General features: G+C 41.9%; 1 pseudogene; it reads right to left on the reverse strand.

Annotated features, from left to right (window-relative positions):
* Nucleotides 1-546: 546 nt before the first annotated feature.
* On the reverse strand, nucleotides 547-2,567 carry LOC141026781 (uncharacterized; annotated as a pseudogene).
* Nucleotides 2,568-11,862: the final 9,295 nt, after the last annotated feature.

The raw sequence follows: 11,862 nt of genomic DNA on the forward strand, positions 1-11,862 counted from the left end.
AGAGTGGGATCTTTGGGTATAAAACTTTTTCTCCGCGTGTGTCCCTTTGAGCCGTAACCATGGACAATCTTCATCATTTAACTGGATGCTCAGGTCAATATTCACTGTGAAGGGAGAAATTTCATGAAACTTTTCATAATCGTCTGACATGTCTGTCTTGTCCTCCACTCCGACGATGTTTCTTTCCCTGAAATAACTATGTGGCACTTTGTCTCATCATATGATGTATTCACTTCCTTATCTTTTCTTTTTCTCGGCTTGCTAGACATGTCCTTCACATAGAAAACTTGCGCCACATCATTGGCTAGGACGAATGGTTCGTCCGCGTACGCAAGATTGTTGAGATCCACTGTTGTCATTCCGTACTGTGGGTCTTCCGTTACCCCGCCTCCTGTCAGATTGACCCATTTGCACCGAAACAAAGGGACCTTCAAACCACGTCCATAGTCAAGTTCCCATATCTCCTCCATGTAACCATAATATGTGTCATTTCCCCTCTTGCTTGCTGCATCAAAGCGGACACCACTGTTTTGGTTGGTGCTCTTTTTATCTTGGGCGATCATGTAAAATGTATTCCCATTTATCTCGTACCCTTTGGAAGTCATTATATTCGAAGATGGTAACTAGTACATCAAGTACAGGTCATCTTCAACAGCGTCGTCATGCATGGCACGTGTCTGCAACCAACCGGCGAAAGTCCCCGTTTGTTCACGTGTAATCCAGTCGGCAGACTGCTTTAGGTGTTTGGAGTGTAGAATATTCTTGTGTTCCTCGGTATACGGAGCCACCAAGGCAGAATTTTGTAGAACTGTGTAGTGTGCTTGAGTGAGAGAATGCCCGTCTATACATATTATTGCTTTAGGTCCTAGAGTGCCTTTTTCACCCAGTCTGCCCTCATGCCGTGATTCAGGAACACCAATCGGCTTTAGGCCAGGAATAAACTCAACACAAAACTCAATGACCTCCTCATTTTCATGGCCCTTGGAGATGCTTCCTTCTGGCCGAGCATGGTTATGAACATATTTCTTTAAGACTCCCATGAACCTCTCAAAGAGGAACATATTGTGTAGAAATACAGGACCCATAACGGCAATCTCTTCGCATAGGTGAACTAGGACGTGCATCATGATATTGAAGAAGGATGGTGGGAACACCAACTCAAAACTGACAAGACATTGCACCAAATAATTTTCTAACCTTGGTATAATTTCTGGATCGATTACCTTCTAAGAGATTGCATTGAGGAATGCACCTAGCTTCACAATGGCTAATCGAACGTTTTCCGGTAGAAGCCCCCTCAATGCAACCGGAAGCAGTTGCGTCATAATAATGTGGCAGTCATGAGACTTTAGGTTCTGGAACTTTTTCTCTGCCATATTTTTTATTCCCTTTATATTCGACGAGAAGCCAGACGGGACCTTCATACTGAGCGGGCATTCAAAAAAGATTTCCTTCTCTTCTTCTGTAAGAGCGTAGCTGGCATGACCCTGATGTATGACATCTTTTCCGTGCATACGTTGTTGGTCCTCCCGTGCCTCCGGTGTATCTTTTGTCCTCCCATACACGCCTAAGAAGCCAAGTAGGGTCACACAAATATTCTTCGTCACATGCATCACGTCGATTGCAGAGCGGACCTCTAGGCCTTTCCAATAGGGTAGGTCCCAAAATATATATTTCTTTTTCCACATGGGTGCGCATCCGTCAGTGTCATTCGGAACAGATTGTCCGCTAGGACCCTTCCCAAAGATTACTTTTAAATCCTTGACCATATCAAGTATATCACGACCAGTACGGTGGCGAGGCTTCTTCTGGTGATCTGCCTCACCTTTGAAATGCTTGCCTTTTTTTCTTACGTGATGCCTGCTCGAAAGAAATCGACGATGTCCCAGGTACACATTCTTCTTACAATTATCCAAATATATACTGTCGGTATCATCTAAACAGTGCGTGCATGCGCGGTATCCCTTGTTTGACTGTCCTGAAATGTTACTGAGAGCAGGCCAATCATTGATGGTCACAAACAGCAACGCAGGTAGGTCAAATTCCTCCTGATTGTGCTCATCCCACACATGTACACCTTTTTCATTCCACAGCTATAAGAGTTATTCAACTAATGACCTTAGGTACACATCAATGTCGTTGCCGGGTTGGTTAGGGCCTTAGAAGAGCACTGGCATCATAATGAACTTTCGCTTCATGCACAACCAAGGAGGAAGGTTATACATACATAGAGTCACATGCCAGGTGTTATGATTGCTGCTCTGCTCCCCAAAAGGATTAATGCCATCTGCGCTTAGACCAAACCATACGTTCCTTGCGTCATCTGCAAAGTCCTCCCACTTTCTCTTGATTCTTCTCCACTGTGACCCGTCAGCGGGTACTCTCAACTTCCCGTCTTTCTTACGGTCTTTTTTGTGCCATCACATCAATTTGGCATCTTTGTTTTGGAACAAACGTTCAATCCGTGGTATTGTAGGAGCATACCACATCACCTTGGCAGGAATCTTCTTCATGGGGCGCTCGCCCTCAACATCACCAGGGTCATCGCGACTGATCTTATAGCACATTGCACCGCATACCGGGCATGTATTCAAATCCTCGTACTCACCGCGGTAGAGGATGCATTCATTAGGGCATGCATCTATCTTCTGCACCTCTAATCCTAGAAGGCAGATATCTTTCTTTGCTTCGTACATACTGTCGGGCAATTCGTTGTCCTTTTGAAGCATCTTCTTTAACATTATCAGCAACTTTTCAAATCCCTTGTTAGATACACCATTTTCTGCCTTCCATTGCAGCAATTCCAGTGTGATGCCCAGCCTTTTCTTGTCAGCTTCGCAATTTGGGTACAACAATTTCTTGTGATCCTCTAACATGCGCTACAAGTTCAGCCTCTCCTTTTCACTTGGCGCAGTTTCTCTTTGCATCGGCAATGGTCCGACCAAGATCATCAGGGGGCTCATCTAATGCCTCTTCTTCAACTTCTTCCCGCATTGCCGGCTCAACTTCTTCCCCCATTGTTGTACCATCGTATTTAGGGAACCCATGGCCAGGATAGCTGTCATCGTCCTCTTTTTCTTCATTGTCTTCCATCATAACCCCTCTTTCTCCGTGCTTGGTCCAAACATTATAGTGGGGCATGAAACATGACTCAAACAGGTGGACCTGAAGGTTCTTGACTTAGAGTAATTCTAATCATTCTTACAGACAGCACATGGACAACACATAAAACCATCCGCCTGCTTGTTTGCCTCAGCCGCAAGCAGAAAAGTACGCACACCATTAATGAACTGGAGAGATCATCAGCCATCGTACATCCATTGCTGGCTCATCTTCATTACACAACACCGAAAAGACCAAATTAATACAAGTTCATACATCAAGTTCATACACACTTATTCTCATAAAACAACATATACACTATCTAGCTAAATCATTTAAATGCAACAACAAATGCGATCAAGATCGCAACTAAGATAACAATTGATCGAACAGCATAATGATACCAAGCCTTACTATCAATGACTTATTTTCTAATCTTTCTAATCTTCAAGCGCATTTTCTCCATCTTGATCTTGTGATCATCGACGACATCGGCAACATACAACTCCAGTTTCATCTTCTCTTCTTCAATTCTTTTCAATTTTCTTTCAAATACTCATTTTCTTTTTCAACTAAATTTAACCTCTCGACAAGAGGGTCGATTGGAATTTCCGTTTACATACCTCTTAGATAAAAATATCTATGTCAACTTGATGGGCATAATTTGTCATAAACACGAAATGCAAAACCATGCCAATATGTATAACAAACAACGTACGGGTAAGAAAATTATACAAGTAACTATATATATCTAAATCACACAAACATTTTTTTTATAAAAAAGATAAGAACAAGAGGCTCACCAAGGTGGTGCCGGCGACGGGACGGTGCTGGCGATCGACGATGGTTAGGACGGGGACGGGAAGACACTAAGTAAACCACACCTACATATGCAAACAAAGAGTTAATTTGAGCTCAAATTGCATATAAATCAAATAAACTACCACATATAATTACTCCCAAACTAAATCCTGCAAATCACTATACTTATAGAGCATTGCAAGAGTTAATCTAGCAATGAGAGATGAAAGGACAAAATTGCTAACCTTTGTGGTCACTTGGATAGATGGGGGGCCTTCAAATCTTGATAAATTTTGGGCAAAATGAAGGATGAGCTCGGGCTTTGGGGAAGAACAGAGAGGAGAGGAAAGGGGAAGAACAGAGAGCTCGTTCGCGGGCTAGATGAAGGGTTTATATAGGAAGATCTTTAGTTCCGGTTCATGACACAAACCGGGACTAAAGGTGATCTTCTAGTACCGGTTCGTGCCACGAACCGGGACTAAAGGGACTGGTGGGGCCCCAGCCTGACAGCAGCCTGCCACCACCTCTTTAGTCCCGGTTCGTGGCACGAACCGGTACTAGAGGTTCAACACGAACCGGGACTAATGATGCCCGCCCACCTTGTCGTTGGAACCGGCACTAATGATCACATTAGTGCCGGTCCGTTTAGAAACCGGGACTAATGTGTCTCACGTAAAGTAGTTTTTCTACTAGTTGGTGTTGCTTCTGCGGAACCATTCTCGCAGTCCATGTGGATCTCCATTGTTTTTGTTGTCTATAAGAATTTGATTGTATAATACATTCTCGATCTTGAGTTCTTGACTAATACCTTTATATCGTGTTTTTTCAAAAGACATGTGTAATTGGTATTTTGTTGATATGAAAATACTGGAGTACTTTATAAAAAAAAGGAGCAGCGTATTTGGCGATTTTTTCTGAAAAACTTCAATAGATATTTCCTTCTCAACAAGAGCCTCGGGGGAAATGTCGCCAGAGCGGGCTTTCTAGAAAAACAGAAATTCGAATAACGCTCACCCGATCCCTGGCAGTCCGGGCCCACATCCAGCCAGCCCCCGCATGTAATACCTTCCATTTCCTGCCGGAGCCATGTAAATAGCTACCATTTCCTGCCGGAGCCAACGTATATAAATAGCTACCATTTCCAGCCGGATCCGGCCAACCGGGCGACGTCTCTCTCGCTGCAGTTCACACCCATCTCCGAGGCTCCCACCTACCACCCCCCGCCCCCCTGCCACCACCAGCAAGCACACCACCATGATGGCCGCCGCCGGCGCTGTGACCAGGAGGAGCATGCCCTTGTTCGACGGCGGCGTGTTCCTGGGCGACGTGGACGTGCTCCTCCCACCAGGAACTGAAAGCGCATCGTCATCTTGCATGGATCTCGGCCAACCGGCCGTGTTCCCGAGGAACGAGATCCGGATCAGCCGCCGGTCGCCGGGGAGCGAGAGGTGCCCTCCGCTGGCCGTGCTGCAGGTCATCAGCGCCTACTCTTTGCGCTGCAAGCTCGAGGCCAAAGCAGCGGATCTCCATCCCACGTCCCTTCTGCACAGGCTCCACGACTCCTGCTGGAAGAAGGGCATGGTATATGTAGCATCTCGTCTAGCCATCTATGGCCTACGATTTATATTTTCTGGATCTCCCGTGGCTTGCACACATTTTTAGGTTTATGATATACATCCCGAATTTCTGGATTTTAGCTGGGGGTCAAAGTCTCGTGGTACTGAATTAGACGAACCAACAACATATCAATTCCATCATTTTTGTATTTTACAATTAACAAGGAGAATACAACAGGTAAAAAGTGGTCTGGTTGATTTGCTCCACCAGTAGTGCACTTCATACTTGCCTCAAGGTTCAAGGTTGTGTCCTTCCAGTGCAGTAGCTCCATGTTTTGTTACAAATATTGCACTAAATCATGTGTAGAACCAAGGAGGGGAACGTTTGGTTCCTGGGTACATATCTACCCTATATGGAAAATAAATTAGAAATTCAAAGAAGTCAAAAAAAATTGAAAATATTTTTGAAATAAACTTGACCTTTCATTGTACTAGTGAGAAAAGTTCCAAAAAAGAAAATTTCTCTTTGACTTATTTTCAAAAAAGGCAAATTTTCAATCAAAATAGCGTGAATAGTGACCTATAATAGCAAATAAAATTTGTCTTTTTCGCTGTGATGTCAAGGTTTGGTTTTTTTTGTGTGAAAATTTATATACTAGTGCGCAAGTAAGTCAAGTTTAATCTAAAAATACTTTTGAACTGTTTTTACTTTTTGTTTAATTATTTATAAAATAACCCCCATATAGGGTGTATATACATGCGGGAGCCAAAGGGTATTTCCAGTAGAACCAATAATATATATAGTTCAGATGTAGCATCCCGGATTTCTGGTTTTTATCCGGGCGTCAAAGTCTCATGGTTTTTATCCGAACCAACATCATATCAATTCTTATTTTACAATTAACGAGGATACATCAGGTAAATAGTGGAACCCCTTGATTTGCTCCACTAGTAGTGCACTTCATACTTGCTTGAAGGTTCAAGGTAATTGTATCCTACCAGTGCAGTAGCTCCATGTTTTGGTACACATATTGCATTAAAATCATGTGTAGAACCAATAATATACATATAGTTGAGACGTAGCATAGGATGACATGAACTTCCCATGACTTCTGATTCAATTAACTGAGGTATATGGATATGTGTAAATTGTTAGTTCGTCTCATCCAATCATTGTGCTGTGTGTAGACTGCTGTGGTGGAGGACGGAGAGGAGGAACTACAGCTCATTGCTATGCAAAGCAAGCAGGTGAAAGGTCTAGCTTGCTTCTGGTGTTGGTCTGCACCAACGGGGCTTTACGCGGCATGCCTTCTGATGCTTAATAACCGATGTCTAGCCCTCGTGCTTGACCTTGATGAAACCGTTGTGTTTTCTAACACAGCGGAAATGTTCCAAAGTCGGTTGGACAAGATTATGTCAGGCTTGGAGGATTCAGAGCTTGATGGTGCTAACGAATCAGCAATGTCCGACGAGTTCAATCGGACTTTTAACGATAAACAGTTGCTTGTCGATTTCAACGAAACAGGTATTATAACTATGAATTGTCTCCAAACAGTGAGGAGCCATGATGAACAGGGCATGTTGCGTAAACCCAGTGGACAGCTCGAGTTTATTACCCGTCCTATAATCAGGTTACAGGACAGGAATGCGGTACTGACTCGCATCGCTCCAACGGTATGACCTAATTTAATACTATATTGTAAATCACCAAAGTATCCTTAATATAATTAGTTGCTAGTTGAAATGCTGTTTGAAAATTTCTTCAATGATGCTCATCAAATTAAGCCACAATATCCGTAGTATTTTTGTTGTAGCAGATTAGTATTTTTATTGTAGCTGATTAGTATTTATGTTGCATACAAACTAATCTTAAAAGTCCATAAAGGACCCTTATATTGTTGTTTACATTGTTTTGTTTAATCTATCAAAGCAGTTCTGTCTTTTTCTAGACGTCAATGATATTACTCTGTTAGACATGTGGCATATGGTTTCGGGCTTCCGGCTTATAACGAGTAGCCAACATAAAATACAGAGTTTAATCAGGATTCAAGCGACAGTGACATTGATCTCAAGATTGAACCCAATTTAATTAGGTTAAAATTCTTGAAATGTTATTATCTGTGTATTATGTAGGTCTAGTTCCAAAGAAGTTGGTTTACGCAAGCCAAATCAACAAAGTCCAGAAGAACCACATCTGTGCACACATCACAAGTATACTAAAATAGCGTTGTCTGTACAACGTTAATTGTCGATGTTTTTGGAGTTCCTCTTGTCCTAAAATTTACGTGCTCGTTTCTGTTTTCTTAATTTATTACACCAGTTATTTTCAAGTATATGTTTTTTGTGCAATTTTCCAATATGTTTGAAATCTTCGTATATTTTCCGTATTTTCTTGTAAATATTTAATTACTTATATCATCGCTTCTTACTTCTTGCAATATTACATGCCATTCAGGATCCAAGCACTGGTTATTTTGTAAACATAAGGCCTGGTTGGGATGATTTGAAGGGTTATTTGGGAATACTGCCAGTGGGCGCCAAAGATTTAAAGTCTATGTTTGCACAATGGCCGGAAGAGATTATGCTCTTGAGATATGGAGACTGCTTGATCCAGATGGCCGTTTGATCAGTCTAAATGAGATTTCACAACGCTTAATATGTGTGAGGCCAGGTAAAATTAGGCACGATTTTTTATTATTTTCTGTCATAAGTCTCACACTGGTTACATGCTAAATAGTGATAGCTACGCTGGATATGAATAAGTACGTAGATTACTAGCTGCCAAGTAGTATTTCTTGAACACTGTACATGAAAACAGATAATATATTTCTTTGTGTTAATTTTACGTAGCTAGTGTTGCATAGCATTTTGACTTAAAACAAACTAAAAATTAGCATTATTTGTGTCATCATGCATGTTATTGTTTACAAACATAAATACTATAAAATCTTTACATATGAGTAAATGAGACATTTGCCGACGGATGGAACACTGAGTAACACTGACTACGTCTCTTGTTCGTACCTCATGCACCTTCTTTTTGTTGGGTGTCAGATTGCAAGAAGTCACTTGAGCGTGTGTTTCAAGATAGCTTATGTCACCCAAGTATGGCCATGGTGCTTGATGACCGTAGGGATGTTTGGGATGAAAGAGATAAACGGCGAGTTTTTGTAGCACCACCTTACAAACCATTAGTTGACCCTGAAGACAAGGTAATTTATCTGTATCTTAATGCTTCTGTATTCTGATTTATGTAGGTCATATCTGGACTAGTCTAAAATGTTGCATGCATTTTACCTCAGGTGGCGAATGGTCATAGTGCGCTTCATACTCTAACAAATATTGCATGCCATGCCCGCAAAGGATTCTTCAGGTTTATATACAATATATGAGATAATATGTTATAGCCTCATCTTTAAATATTTTCTCTGTTTTTGTCGGTCATATCTATTTAATCAACGGGTTATCTTGTAGTTACTTTGATGGGATGCTACTTAAAAATATGAATGAACTAATGTATGAAAATGATGTATTGGATCTTCCAAACATCCCAGATGTTGGTGACTACCTACAGTTCAATGTATTTTTGTACTACATTTATATCGTTTGATCTGGGCCTAATATTTGAAAATTTAACATCACTTGCAAATATATTCCAGAACAATAATACCGCAAGACACAGTATTGGTCCTATGGTACGTAGCTGACAATACAAGTAGTGAAGTGGAGAGGAGCAAGAATCAATGAGCAGGTCAGTTTTGCTCAATTCTTTATACCTTTTAACCTTCTTATAACTAGAGACATAGAATTAAGTATCTTATGCCTATTAATTGGGGATCCCTATTAACTGAAAATTATTGTCGAATATGGCATCATACAATTATAGGTCTTCCATTCTTTATGTTATGACAAACAGATAACTAAATTATAGATCAATTCTCATTATACACATACGACAATTGTAGTGACAAAATCATGTAACTTCATTTATGCAGCCTGGCTCTTTTGGTTCATAAAATGAGGTGAATCATCTCAACAATGCATTTCACGCAATGGCCAGCAATGGAGCATAATTTTGTTGGGCAGTTCATGGCAGCTAGCTAGTGGTGGTGATCAAACCTAAACGAGGATTGAGCTAAATCAGTTTTGAAGCCAGTGTACTTGTTAAGTTTGTTCAACTTCCTGACATGCTTGTGGTTTAATTTGTGTTACTCATTACCTCCTGAGTTGTGGGTATTAGTTACAAACACTTGGACTTGTGGTTTTGCGTTATGTCAGCACTAAATGTTGTGTATTACTGCAATTTTCTCACCACTGTTATATAGAAAATGCCCAGTCTAGCAAATTCATTGTCCTTTATTTATCCAGCAAACATTCCTTAAAAAGCACCATCTAGTATGTGTAATAGTTTTGACCATTAGAGAAGATCCCCTCCCCGGGCGAATGTTATCTTATCCTCATGTGCACCGCCCACCTCCCCAGCTATGATAGCTGCCTCGGGACAACCCCGCTCCGCCCTCTTACCACCTCTTCTCAACTGTATGTCTCCACCCGACAATGTCCGTGACCCATGATGCGTCTGCCATATGCCACAGTCAACCGTAGACTTGGCGGGTCATGTGGCGGTGCTGGTTCCTGTTCCTCAGAGGCCTTGTCACCGTTCGTTGGGGCCTCCACAATGTCCAACAAACTTCTTTCAGAACCTCTATGTCTCCCCAACTTCTGTGTCGTGTCCTTCTCATGTGCGGCCCATGCATCTCATCCTTTGCCACCACCAGCTCGATAGCAGCCTACACGAGGTTGGGTGGCCCCGACAAGGGGCTAGGAACATCACATGCTTCTCCAGCCACCCCGATGACTCATCCACAACCTCTCTTTAATGCACCGACTTTTGGTGCTCTTGATGCTAGCGAGGTGTTCACCCTTTTGCCCAGAAGATAATTATGTTTATACGTGGGCACCAACGGTGGAGAGGAAGAGGGGTAGGAAGAGGCCATCAAAGGCGAGGAAGAGGAAGAATCTGCCAGAGGTGATGTAAGCATGACAATGATCATCATTGCTAATTGAGCAATATACCGAGAGTCGACTCTTCATTTAGTTATCAATAAGTTTGCCAAACTGTAACATTGTCAAGTAGTAGTACACAAAATTCAAAACCATGTTCCTAAATATTTTATTTAGCGACTCCTATGAGTCCTAGAAAATAATTAATACCATTTCCCTGAAAGAAGCTTTATCACGTTTTTCACAAAGAGAAGGAACCAGAGATTTCACCGAGGATGGTTTTCTGACCTAAAAGAGCAAACATGGTGAAAACTAATCATCATTATTTTTTTGTAAAGAAAACACAAAAATGAGCCATTTTATTTATCATAGAAACTTCTGGTTGTGCTTGAATTTGGAAGGGATTCGGCAAATTTAATTTGAGTTTGCATGCAAAATCATCGTGCCCAGTCAAAATTACATTTCTAGACTTTTTTTTCATGCTACTACAAATAGTCCATATACTATTGCTATCATGATCCTTCTCCATGGCCGGGAGCAGCGAGATCTGGTGGCGGTGAGCATAGCAGGAGAGATATATTGGTAGTCTCTCGGCAAAAAAGACGTGTCTCTTGATAGTCTTTCCTGTAGAAAACCACTGACAACACGATTTTGACTACCCAAATCTCATGTTCCCCCTCAAAGCCTTTTCTCTCTTCTGTTGCGATATCCGAATGATGATGCATGCCTTTATCAAAGTGTTAGCACGTGTGGCAATCTTGTTGGAAATATGCCCACAGACAATAATAAAGTTGTTATTATTCTATTTCCATTAACATAATTAATTTTCTATTGCTATGCTATAATTGTAATGGTTTGATTGTGAGATTCATAGGCTCTGACGGGCCTGCCCTGCTGCCCAGACCAACGTCGCTTGGGTACTGGCCACCGAACGGGCGTCCGCGCGTCGGCTCTCCCCCAAGACGCGCTCCTCTCCTCGCTTGCTCCAGGAGCCCCTTGGTTTGCCGCTGCCATGTACGATCGATTCAATCGATCTACTACATACACCGACACTGCATGAACAGACCTCTCTCGCGAAAACTCCCATTGCCGCCGACAAACGGATCAAGCCGTCCGATTCGATTTCGCATCACAAACTCCGATTGCTTCGAGGAACGCGAATAGAATCACATCACACCGTCGATATTCCTTGTATCCATCCATTCACATGACCAATTACTGCACAATCAATTTGACGAATCTTTCCGCTTCACCTCCTCCTCTAGATCAACAACTCCATGGCCTCTAAAGATCAAACTTTGCTTATGATACCATTTGTTAAAATAATCAAGGTGCATAGTCGATCATCTGAGGTCCAAGTAGTCACACAAGGCACAACATGGAGATTTATCAATAGGTT

The sequence above is a fragment of the Aegilops tauschii genome, chromosome 7 (genome assembly GCF_002575655.3).
Source record: "Aegilops tauschii subsp. strangulata cultivar AL8/78 chromosome 7, Aet v6.0, whole genome shotgun sequence".
In the NCBI taxonomy this organism is placed as follows: domain Eukaryota; kingdom Viridiplantae; phylum Streptophyta; class Magnoliopsida; order Poales; family Poaceae; genus Aegilops; species Aegilops tauschii.